The sequence below is a fragment of the Hordeum vulgare genome, chromosome 7H (assembly GCF_904849725.1).
Source record: "Hordeum vulgare subsp. vulgare chromosome 7H, MorexV3_pseudomolecules_assembly, whole genome shotgun sequence".
In the NCBI taxonomy this organism is placed as follows: Eukaryota; Viridiplantae; Streptophyta; class Magnoliopsida; order Poales; family Poaceae; genus Hordeum; species Hordeum vulgare.
Genome location: NC_058524.1, coordinates 409,760,034 through 409,773,090, shown reverse-complemented (window position 1 = coordinate 409,773,090; position 13,057 = coordinate 409,760,034). Strand labels below are relative to the sequence as shown.

At 40.3% G+C, this 13,057-nt stretch overlaps 2 pseudogenes; both read right to left on the bottom strand.

The window, feature by feature from the left end:
* Window positions 1-3,530: 3,530 nt before the first annotated feature.
* LOC123408980 lies at window positions 3,531-4,495 on the bottom strand (annotated as a pseudogene).
* Window positions 4,496-4,672: 177 nt separating this feature from the next.
* On the bottom strand, window positions 4,673-10,085 carry LOC123408979 (annotated as a pseudogene).
* Between the last annotated feature and the right edge of the window lie 2,972 nt (window positions 10,086-13,057).

The window sequence follows — 13,057 nt, the reverse complement described above, 5'->3', positions numbered from 1 at the left end:
TGGTGAATAGTGCATCATCACATGTGCTATTCACTAGAACACCTTATACACAAGCACATGCACATGACCACAACATCAATGGGGTACATGAGGGGTAGACCTCATCCCTATGTGCCTTGGCACATCACCACACTATTACAAACAACAAGCAAAACATAACAACATCACCTACACATGAAATAGCTACGTATGCACTCCTGGTGCAAACACACACACATGCATATGACTTGAACCACATGCACATGCTCCTGCAAGCAACCCACACCCTATATACAAGGTGTGTTGGAGGGGAAAACCCTTCACACACACACACACACACACTCACTTGCACCAAAGGCACAAGCACCACATAAGAACAACAACTACCATGCAAACACCCTCGATAGCAACACATACACCACATACATGCTGTTTTAAGGAGAGGCTAAAACTCATAAGATGCATCTACACAATCTATCCTAATGCATCACACACAACAACACTATGCTTGCAAGCATGCAAAACCTACACAAGACTACTACCAAGTAAACCTACACGCACATCATATATAATCACCATCTAGCATATTCACCAAGCACCACTTGGTGATATGTAGGAAGAAAATATTCCTCCATGGTGCAAGTACACCACAGCAACATGTACACAACTCAAAAATGAACAGCACAAGGAAAAACAAAGCATAGCAAAAAAATAAAAAGGTGGGGAAGGAGGGATCGAACCCTGTACCCCTCTAGTTCTGTCCATAGGTGCAAACCACTCTGCTAGTGGCCTTGTGCTCGACAGAACAGAGCAGCCTAGCAGGTTAACTACTCTGTTGCGCTATACTACTATGCCGAAGGAAATAAATCAAAAATATGCCACAGGGGGATCGAACCCGCGACCTCCTACTGGCAACAACAACACGCTACCACTACTCTATGATACGGGAGTTTGACAGAGGGGAGGTAACCCTCAAGGTAACCTACTGCAAGCCCCTGTTGTGCTTACAAAGAAACATCGGCGACAGGGAGGCCGCCGGGCATGCTCTGTTGCTGCTGCTGCGCCGCGCCAGGGAGACGAGCCCCTACTGCTACTACTACCCTACCCTACCTGCACCATCATCTGCACCACAACTAAACACAGCACACCCATGCACAAGACACGCACAACACCTGCACCTGCACGCACGATCTACTACACTCTCGGGACATAGACGCTCCGGCGACCTCTAGGCCGATCCAAACGAGGAGGAAGGAGGGAGGAGAGATCCCTCACCTAGGGAAGGAGGAGGAGAAGCGGATCTGCTTGGAGGAGAAGCCGGAGGGGAAGAAGACGCTTGGAAGAAGCCCCTGCTGCAGAGCCGACGTAGTGGAAGGAGATCACTGGGCCGAGGCGTTGGCGACGAGCTGGCCGTCGGTGAGGTCACTCCCCGGCCTCACCGAGGACGGGAATGGGGCGCGGGCACCTCTCCCGTGCCCGTGGACATGGTAGCTGCTGTGGACGACGATGGTAGCGGGGGTAGACGCCGGCGGCGGCTGCTGCTCTCTCTCTCTCTTTGGTGCAACTACAGAACTTACCGGGAGGGTAGAAGAGAGATGGGGAATGGAGTGGCGGTGGCGGATGGGAGAGAGGGGAACCCTAGGAGAGGGGAGGCACGGACGTCCACATATATGGGGGGGGGACCTCGACGTTTGTGCCTCACGGCGCTTGCATCTCTCTCGACAAGCCTGGCGGAAAGGAGCAGAGGGGGTGTAGACGGCATTTGAAGGTGGAGAGAGGTCGTGGAGCTCGGCTTAGCTCGCGGGGGAGGAGGAGTTGGGCCACGCTGTGCGGGAGTAAGCCCACCAGTGCGCAGAATAAGAGAAAATAAACCCTGGAGCCTTTTTCTATTTATAGGAAAGGACAGAGAAGTAATAAAGCACAGAAAAATCTACTCGGGATAAAATCAAACAAAAATACCCCCTGGTCATGATATATCATGACCTATTTGAGTAAAGTGGAAAATAAATATTAGGGGCAAATAAATATTTACAAAACAACATTATAGGGTCTATTTTGTACTTGTTTGCTCCATTTAAACACCTATCCAAATCAGCAACTTCACATCTCCACATCCATCTCAAAACAACCTAAATCATGGGCATTTTTAAAACAGGAAAGGAACAATTGGAAAAATGAGCTTGAGAAGATAAAGATGGAGAAGTTTTGAAACCTTAGGCCACCACAAGAACTATTCCTATAATCACATGCAAACTATTAGAGTTGCACCACACCACACATATCACATCACCACATATCACACAAGATAACACCACATCACATGTGACCACAAACAACAAGACATGACACATGGAATGATATGGAATGCATGCATGCAAAGGAAGAAATAACAAGGGACATCACATGAAATCATAGCATAGATAACTCTCATGTCCATGACAAGTTGGACCCACATGAAGAAGGTTCCAAAAAGGGAAGGTTACACACTTAGGGCATTACAGCGCGTGCGTGTGCCGACTGCCTAGACTACAAGCCAACACCGGAAGCGACTTGCTTCTATTCTAGATTGGATATAGATGGGGAATATGTATAGATCGTCTTTTTTCGACAACATCTCTAAAACGCATACGAGAAAATTGCACTTCACGGCATGTCCTTTCCGTCTTGATTGGATACGCATGGGGAATATTCCGCCTACTTTCTCTTCTCTTAAGTCTACAACAAGTGGGAGAGGCAGGATTCGAACCTACGTAGAAACCTTCAACAGATTTACCATCTATCGCTTTTGACCGCTCGGCCACTCTCCCCTTCCAAGCGATACGACCTCCTCAAACAAAGGGTTCCTGAATGAGAAGGATGGCGGCCTTCGTTCTTAAGTTAAGAAGAGCATATGGACAATTAGATTTGCTAGCGTTTCGGGAGAATAAATAAGGTCATTTAGTAAGTTCATAACAATTTATGTAAGGCAAGGGGCAAAGCTTCTACGACAGGTTCCCCCTAATTGCCATCATCGGCCTTTCCCAACTCCCCTCCTTCGTCGCTTCTGGCTAAGCATCTTTCGGCGGAGGAAAGGAGGCGACTAGTCGCTTCTCGCGAAGCAGCGAGTTCATGAGAAAGTGAATGAACGAGCAGGGAGTGAAGTGCAACATTCGTAAGTAAGGATCGCCATGTTCCTAAAAGGAGTGACCATCTTTTCTTCCCTTCTACTCAAACTGAGCGAGCAGCAAGCATAGGCAATAGTTTCCGTAGGGGGGGGGTGAGCAAGAAAGCATTTTAAGGCATTGATAGCTAGCGTACTCTTCTGCTATCAATGAAACCAAAATAAAAAACCAGAGCCCTTTCGTATAGATCAAGATGCAATACTTTTTCCGTACTTCTTCCATACTAGGAAGAATGGAAGGAAATCCTTTGATAACAATTCTTCCTTATTTGAAGAAATAATATGCGACGCCCGTGGAAACTCTTTCATTTCAAAAAAGTTCTTCTTCTTAAGAAGCAAATAGCATTTCCTATTGATTTGTCCCCTGGACTAGACCTATGTAGATTCAGAATTATCCGTTGCTACGCTGTTCCCAAGGACTAGCAAAATCGAAATAGAGAAATAATTGGGTCATCTTAATGGGTTCAGAAACCGCACGTTTCTCTCGATCATCATAGAGTACTTACACATACCCAGTCAGAGGAAAGTCTTTTCATAATGGATGACCCTTGAAACCATAATTTGTTGATATACACCATAAATCCGGATGATTCATGGAAGAAACACCGGACATATCCCATACTTCTTGCTCCCACCAACCGACTGATGGAAATAGACTGACTACCACAGATATTCGTGTTACTTCATCTGCACTTGTTTGTACACGAAGCGTGAGTTATATCGAGTACTCAGTAAATTATGGAAAACTTCAAATCTGAGTTTTCGAGAGGGGTGATCCACTCCAGAAATATCAATCAAAACTTGAACCCTTGTTTAGGTATGCCATTTTAGAAAGCACAAAAAATGGAAATGGGTAGTCAGTATTGGTATAAGATCTATTCCCATGTTCAGTTCTTTTCATTTTATGTACCCATTTGTTTGGTAAAATCTCCCAATTATATTGGGAAATGGATTGGTTATCTATAAATGAAAACAAAGAAAGCTTTATTTTGGTTCTGCTTCTTGCTCTAAGCTGAAAGACTTGTCGAAATCACCGGTTGGGTTGGCCCAACGAAGAAAGGCATGGGAGTGGAGAGGCGGAAGTGCAAGATTGGCTACCAACAAAGATCCCTCATTGCACACTTTTTATAGTTATGTATCCAGGATCAGTTGCATGCTCTAGTGTTGAATCGGGTATAGAACCCAGATGATTGGTTACAATTCCGAATCCGCTAAACCATCGCCTGAGGAAAAGTATTATATAGAGCAGTAGTACTTATTCTGATCCTTTCCTTATATTTAGATTCTAGTTGTTTATGTAAGTCGTATTCGTATCCTTACTACGGTTTAGTAAGGGTAACAAATAAAAGTATGCATGTTCTATTTTATTGTTCTGAGACATATGATGATAGCATTGAGAATGAGAAATCTTTGCCAAATTCACTATTATTAAGGAGTTCTGGAACGATTACTACGCTAAGCTGTTGGATATTGACAAAACAAAAAATTCTTCTAATGTTGATATGTATCAGGATGATGTTAGAATGTTGTTGATTAATGAAACGAAGAATAAAAATGGTGTGTTTTATGATACTGAATTAATAGATTTACAGAATCAAATACTTCGTCTGCACTTGTTTGTACACGAAGCGTGAGTTATATCGAGTACTCAGTAAATTATGGACAACTTCAAATCTGAGTTTTCGAGAGGGATGATCCACTCCACAAATATCAATCGAAACTTCAATCCTTGTTTAGGTATGCCATTTTTGAAAGCACAAAAAATGGAAATGGGTAGTCAGTATTGGTATAAGATCTATTCCCATGTTCAGTTCTTTTCATTTTATGTACCCATTTCTTGGGTAAAATCTCCCAATTATATTGGGAAATGGATTGGTTATCTATAAATGAAAACAAAGAAAGCTTTATTTTGGTTAGGCTTCTTGCTCTAAGCTGAAAGACTTGTCGAAATCACCGGTTGGGTTGGCCCAACCAAGAAAGGCATGGGAGTGGAGAGGCGGAAGTGAAAGATTGGCTACCAACAAAGATCCCTCATTGCATACTTTTTATAGTTATGTATCCAGGATCATCTGCATGCTCTAGTGTTGAATCGGGTATAGAACCCAGATGATTGGTTACAATTCTGAATCCGCTAAACCATCGCCTGAGGAAAAGTATTATATAGAGCAGTAGTACTTATTCTGATCCTTTCCTTATATTTAGATTCTAGTTGTTTATGTAAGTCGTATTCGTATCCTTACTACGGTTTAGTAAGGATAACAAACAAAAGTATGCATGTTCTATTTTATTGTTCTGAGACATATGATGATAGCATTGAGAATGAGAAATCTTTGCCAAATTCACGTATTATTAAGGAGTTCTGGAACGATTACTACGCTAAGCTGTTGGATATTGACAAAACAAAAAATTCTTCTAATGTTGATATGTATCAGGATGATGTTAGAATGTTGTTGATTAATGAAAAGAATAATAAAAATGGTGTGTTTTACGATACTGAATTAATAGATTTACAGAATCAAATTGCAAATTGCACAATGTAGTTCAATGAGGATAATCTATTTAAAGTAACTCCTAACATAGTAAAGTTCTTGATTAATAAAGATCAGCCTAATGCTAAGCGATATCTAAAGGGTTGCCTACCAAGTAGCTTACCTATGCTTAAGATGTTTGGTATCTATACACTTGAGGCTATCATGATTCGTGTACAAGGCTTGGTATTCAACACTCTTCAGGAATCATCCGTAGTTAAGGTAGCTAGATTTATAGATCAACTTAATTCAACTGTACAAGAACAAGCAAGGTTTCTACAATACAAAGCACCAGGTAGTGGTAAGGTGGAAGCAGTACTCACTAGTAAGGTAGAATCAGTTAAGGATGTTGTTCAGTCCAAAGGTGCTAGCCAAAAACAGAAAAAGAAAAAACTAAAGTGTCATTATGATATCGGGAAATACTTGCTCCAATTCATGATTGAAAGAAATGTTCTACATATATCAACAGATAGGGGAGTAACAAAAGAAGATCCAGTGATGGTTCTTAAGAAAGGTCAAGGGTATATAGAGAATTCTTGTTATGTTATGTACAATTTGAACAGAAATCTGCTCCCTATCAAACTAAATCTTTTGATGCTTTGCAACCCTTGGATTGGCAACCAACATAGAGGGGGTCTGATCTTGATACATTATCAGATCTCATAGGAGGTTACTTATGCAAACCCACGGGGGATATCTAGAATCACTTTTGGCTATTAACTTCCCATGACTTAAACCACTTCTATATAAAGTTACATAAAAAGAATACAAACATATGTGTGATATTTTGAATTTTCTCCAGTCTCAAGAATTTGAAATAAACAAAAGGCTCTTGAGATTTCTGGAAAAGAATCATCAATGTTTAGTTGAGTGTGGGCTTCTTTTACCAAATGCTCTGGCTCGCGTGAATCAGACAGAAGCCTCAAACATATTGAGGGAGTGCTACTTCAATAACGTCAAAAGTATTAAGAATGATTGTAGCAATAACATGCTGTTAAATAAATTATGAAAATAGGTGCAGCAGGCTAGTTATGAAGATTTTGTAATAAGACTTGCGTCAGCATATGAAGGTTATCAATTCTATTTGCCAGCATTCATGGACTTTCGTGGTAGAATCTACAGTTCAGGTGTATTGCATTTTCATGAGCGTGATTTGTCAAAAAGTTTATTACTCTTTTTTGCCGACCATCTTCAACCTCAAGCACAAAACCACCTGTCTGAAAAAAACAATCTTAGTCAACACTTAGCATGTCCTGTAGCCTTTAAGTATCAAAAGTTCTCAAACTTAGATGACACCCTTAAATGGTATAACGAACACCACACTGAAAAGTTTACTTCGGACGAAAGTTTCATTCAATTTGCTGCGCAAGCTGGTGATCCATTTTTTTCATAGCCAAGATCCTTTCTCAGGATGAAGGAGTGAGTAATTATCATCAGGTTCGAGTGACCCAAGATGCGAGTGCGAGTGCATATAAAATTATGAGTTATCTCTTGCTTAACTTAGGAATGGGTAGGAGAACGAATCGTCTTCCATCTTCAGACGGTAAAATCCAAGATGTGTACATGTGCTTTCGGGATGAGCTTAATAAATTCTTGGATACGAGATTGAATAATGTTAGTAGTAGTAATTAGAATAAAAAACTCATAGATTCTATGTTAACCAGAAAGTTCGTCAAAGGATTGTTTATGCCACTTGTATATGGGAAGAGAGTACTACCTTTTAGTTTCTAAAGATGTTACCCATATGAGAATATGTAGAAACATGATTCACAATTGCATGAAAATGAAGAATGAACTAAGACAAATAGAACATGGTTGTATCTAATTATACTAATATTGGATTAAGTAATTTCTGCTTTGCTTGATCATGCCATCATCCATCTAGACTTTTGCTGAGTTGCCTAGGATAGCTTCGCTCACACCAAACTCATAGTGCTGCCACATGCATCAGTTCAATCGATCCCGCTACAGGGAATCGACACTCTCTTTTTTCCTTTTTCTTTTTCTTCCCCTTCGGCTTCTTAGACCCCTTATTTTGATTATCTGTAAAGGTTATTTTATCTTTAGGGGTCATTTATATATTAGAGGTATAATCTTTGGGATTCTTGTTGGTAGGTTGGGGCACCTCTTTGTTGACCATTACGGGTGGTTTAACTGGGGTGCATAACAGCTTCCTTTGGATGCTTATCATCAGCCGACTTCGAGATTATCTCTTCACGTAGTTTATAAAATGTTGACTCCAGACTCGCAATATACTGATCTTTTTCTAGATCTTTCCTATGCAGTATAGCCATTTCTGACTCCAGACGTGATATATGCAGATCCCTTTCTTTTGTATTATTCTGAAGTATAGCTATTTCCGACTTCATACTAGCATTTATCTCCTGCAAATTCTTTCATTCATATTTTAGAAAAGTGCTTTCTTCTCCAGCAAAGTATATTATATACTTAGGTTCAGTATCAACCCATTTATTTTTATTATCAAACACAGGGTTCCTTTTGTTATCTACTTGGATTCCAATGTTAACTTGTAAGCATTTTTTAGCTATTTCTAGTGTGTGCCAATCTATTCTGAATGAAGATTCCATAGTGCCCTGCTTAGTTCGAGACAGATTGGCATATTGTGATACAAACCATTCATAATGAACCAAGTCTTTCTAGACCCTTGTGCTTTAGAATTATATCACCAATGGGTGTAAGAAACGTATAACTTTTTGGTGCTAAGAAGTATGCATTCTTTACAACGTGCTCCTATTTTAACTTACCCAATTCCATAGATGATATTTCATCTTCAGGAAGAGGATTTCCTAGAATAGCTCCTTCTGTATCTGTGTAGTAATAGTCAGGTCTGCTAATATATTGGTACATATGAATACGGGCACATGCTGTAATAGCCACTGAGATTTGAACAACTGTGTTAGTAGGAAGATTCCAGTCAGATGAGTTGTCAACATGTCCTATTTTGCTATTCTAACTGACCATAGAGTAATGATCCCTTAGCATGTCACTTGAGATGAAATTGGAGTTTTGTATCAAATACTCATATTGTTCCTTTTTGCATACCTCCGTTATAGTACTTTCCGGATTTCTAAAAAAATCTACCGTATAGCAAGTTCATGAGAATCTTGTAAACATATGCCATAGCATTGTCACCACTTTTCTTAGCATCTTGTCTGCTCACGAAGAGGTCTGACACAAAGATTTCAGAAGGACTAGTCATCTCCTCAAACAAGTAAGCCCTGAGTGGTATAATCTGGTAACCCAAATCGCGGGCATATTTCAGCTCTTCGCTGTAATATACACCAAAAAAATTGCCCGTTGGGAAAAGTAGTGTATTATTTTTATTTTTGTATGGCAAGAACGGGCGAGTAATAGTAGTAGGACAAACAACATAAGCCTTTTCCAATAAATTTATTGAGCCCGAAGCATCACACCAGCTAAAAGACAGATATCTTGTTCCATATAATCCAACAATTGGGCCCTATTATCCTTCAGAGAAGACACTTGAACCTTGTCATGTGCTTTTGAGCTCTTGAACCTAAGTGCGGACATAAAGTCTTAGCCAATGTTTCTAGACTATTAGGGAGTAGAGTGTATGAATCTCGTAGATTGAACAACAATTGATTCCGCCGAGATGGAGTAAGCCTAGAAACAGATAACTGGTAAAGCTTATTGTTCCTCATCAGAGGTTTAATGGAGTACTCAGCCATATGAGTTGCTAAAAACTTCATTAAGAGAATACCATCGAATCGAGAGAAATTGTGAAAGTAAACGGTATTCACGTCATTGTGTTTAGAGACCAGTTGGGCTATACGCTCTATAAATTCTACCAAATTTTTTTACTCCTTTCTGCAAAGGAAGGTAATATAAAATTGTATTCCTCACTAAAATATGTGTCTATTTGATCATCTATGTCAATGGGTAGAAAAGCCCTCCCTATAATCTGAAGTAGTATTCAAGTAGGTATATAAAATGGATAAAAAGAAAGAAGGAAATAGGGTGAGATAAGCTTATATGATATTGGAAAGAATGGAATTGAGTAAGCTTAGGCCAACCAACAAGTCATCTTCGTGTAACTTCCCATATGCCTACTTCTAAGCTAAAGTAAGGAAATAGGGTGAGATAAGCAAGAATGAGATGAACGAAGACGTAAGGTTTGTTTAGATGTAGTCTTTGTGCTTTTCAAGTTGCTTCTTGTGAAATCAACTAAGTTCGAAAAAGCCATGCCCAGGTTTCCGGGAGTTTAGATAAGATATGTCAGCTGTTGGAGGATCAAGATTATCCGAGGGATCCATATATTATGAGGGAGTATAGAGAGGGGGTCTAGAGATAGTACAGTCTCTAGTGAACCTATTCATTAAATAGACTTTTCCCTTACCTCTCATCAGCTTCCCTTTCCCTTGCTGGTGCAGTGCCATCTGGATACCTCATAAAAATAAATCAAGCAGACCGGCTAGTAAGCGATCTCGAGGGGCTATCTTCTCTCCCATGCTGGTGCCTTGCTTAACTCAAGTATAAAGTGGAAATTAAAGCCAAAATCCGGGGTAATAAAATTCCATTTTAATCTTGAGATCCAAGAAGAAGGATAGCTTCAGGAGTTCGTTTTGACTCTTAGCTTAGCTGGAAAGCTTTTGCTTGTATCTGGCAGTGGGTGTAACATCCATCATACTAAAACAGAAGAAGGTTTGCCTATCTAGCTCCAAGGCAGTTATAATAATTTACAGAACCTGGGTTTGCACCTACTGAGGAAGAGAAAGGGCCGACGACCAATACTACAACTCCAAGATAAGATCTTTCAGTCGATCATACGGCCGAGTCCTTTAATAAGGTATGGTTGTGCCAACGAGTTCTTCTAGTTATGAATCGCCGTAGGGAGGTAGCATTACATTTGTATTATTAAAATAGAGCTCGTCATAGAAAAGAATGGCCAAGAAAGTGTTAGGGCACTTTATTTCTGTTCAGTCCTGGAACTTATTCTTTTCCGATCGACCTATCAACATTAGCGATCATACCCCGTCGAGCGAGTTAGGAGCTGCTGACAAAGAAGTCCGAAACCAGATGAGATGATCGAAGAAGGTACCAGAATAGGTTCCTTCACCGAAGTCTACTTTATTTTAGAATTCAAATTCAATTCATGCCACACAGGCTGACCATTTAAAATAGGTGGAAACGTGAGACTGGAAAAGATGATCACACTTTGGAAGAGAGACAGTCGCGTACTTGCCCCGGGAGGGGGCTTTTGTTCGATACAATCACTGAACTCAACCACTTAGAATGGAGATGGCACTATCAACTTGACTTAGAGGAAGAAGTGGCAGGGGTAGGTCGGCTGTTTTAGGTCAGTATGGTTCCTCTTGTTGGCATGGCATTGGTATGCCTCGCTGTCCTTAAATCTATGGACAGGGGAGATAGAACTTTTGCTTTTCGATACCCTAAGCCGATACATGAAAAAAGAGGGATGATAGTAGTAGCAAGGGTGTTGTATTGGGTCAGTCAAAACTTACTACTTCCACATTGGTAAACGGCTTCGCCGTAGATCTATAATACAAATTTCTATTCTGGAAAAGTGAACCGTTGATAAAGAATTTTATACCGACGTTGGAGTTAGTCAACTCAATAATGATACTCTCCCTCTGGGGCCTTGAGCCAAAGCCGAGTCGTCAGGAGAGAATGCATAAGATACGATTGTAATATCAATAAGCGGAGGAGGAGAAGTAGAAGACATGCAGGACGATAAGTTCAATTAAAGATTTCTCTCTCCGGGAATACCTTCCACGGAAGGTAAGATCATCAATAGTAGGATGCTGCACCCTACTCATCTCAGCCTCTTAGAGCAAGGTACTAGTTACTGTTGACTGTTTTACTATCAGCCTCTTTCATTTCGTAACACATGAATTATCTATTTGTGTAATCACCATCATTCCTCGACATACCTCATGACTATCCAAACTCCGCTCTGCCTATGCTAAGAAAGGAACTAGATCTGTATCCTCTGATCTCTAATCAGTTTTACATGGTGCAACCACCTAGTCATTGAGGAATTATCTAACTAAAAAGTATATATACCTTGTACGTTTCCTCTGCAACATATCCACCTATTCCAGATCTCGGTAGTTCAATTCAATTAAATATAAAAAATCACAGTAATGGATCTTTCGAATGGAATCCATAGTATCGTGCATTGGAATGGAAAGGTAGAATAACCAAGACATGGATCTAGTATCAACATGACTCAACTTCCATTCTCATGACCCAACTTATTCAATCCTCGGTCAAAATGTAACATAACATCACTTATAAGAAATTATGAAATGAATGGAATCGAAACCTGGAACCGGAGCTGCAACCAAGCTATCTGATGACGGAATAGCGCCATTGAGAGTCATGTCAGAGTCATGCCCTTTGGCCCGACAGAAGAAAACAAAAAATAGGTTCTTGTTGAGCTTCATGAAGAAGACAGATAATGTGGCGAAGGAAAGCATCACTGGAGGCTATAAGGATGATGTCATCGACATATAATAGGAGGTAAGTAGTGTGACTACCAACCTTGTACACAAACTGCGAGGTGTCGGTGCGAGCTGCAACCAAATCCAATGGTGGAGGCAAACCGGCTTAAAAATTGTTGTAGGGTGATATACCAGCATATAGCTTTGACTGCTCTTAAGGTAAGGTGGTGCTTAAGCCGCACTTTTGGATTTAAGCATACCGCTCTCCTCTAAAGATCAGTTGTACCAATGCTCCATTTTCCGTAGTCGCACGAGATCCACATAGTATTCTTTTTCCATTCCTGGTGGTAATAAATAGTACGTGCTTTTATTGATTAAAGTCTGAATCCTGTAAGAAATTGATGATAGTGATTTGAATGTGTATTGGTACAATATGAAGTATCCTCTATACTACTTTAAAGTATTGGTACAATATCAAGTCTCCATACCACTCTATTTTCTATTCCATTCAATTCCTTCAATAGGTGTAAAAATGCATTTGAACTTTCTTACTCAAAAGTTGTTCACGCAGGAGGTGATAGCAGAGTAGCTGGATTTCACACTCAAAGTGTTGATGCCTATTCTTTGATGCAGGGTAGAATACCAAAATGTGTACCAGTTTTAGAATAAGCATGCACGGTCTTCTTCAAACCGAAGGGGAGAGCCCCAGTAAGAAAAGATCGAATTCATCTCGGAGCTTTGGAATAATAAGATGGACCAAGAACCCACCAACTTAATTGTGAGACGAACAACTAAAGCAGTTACTAGACGCATTATAGAGATAGAAGGAAGAGAGATCACTTTCGTTCGAAGATGGTCCGTGAGCTCACTCTGGTTAGAACTAATCCTGACAAACAACATAAGATGGCTGTCAATACTCCTTTTTTTGCTTAGTTTGGAGACCC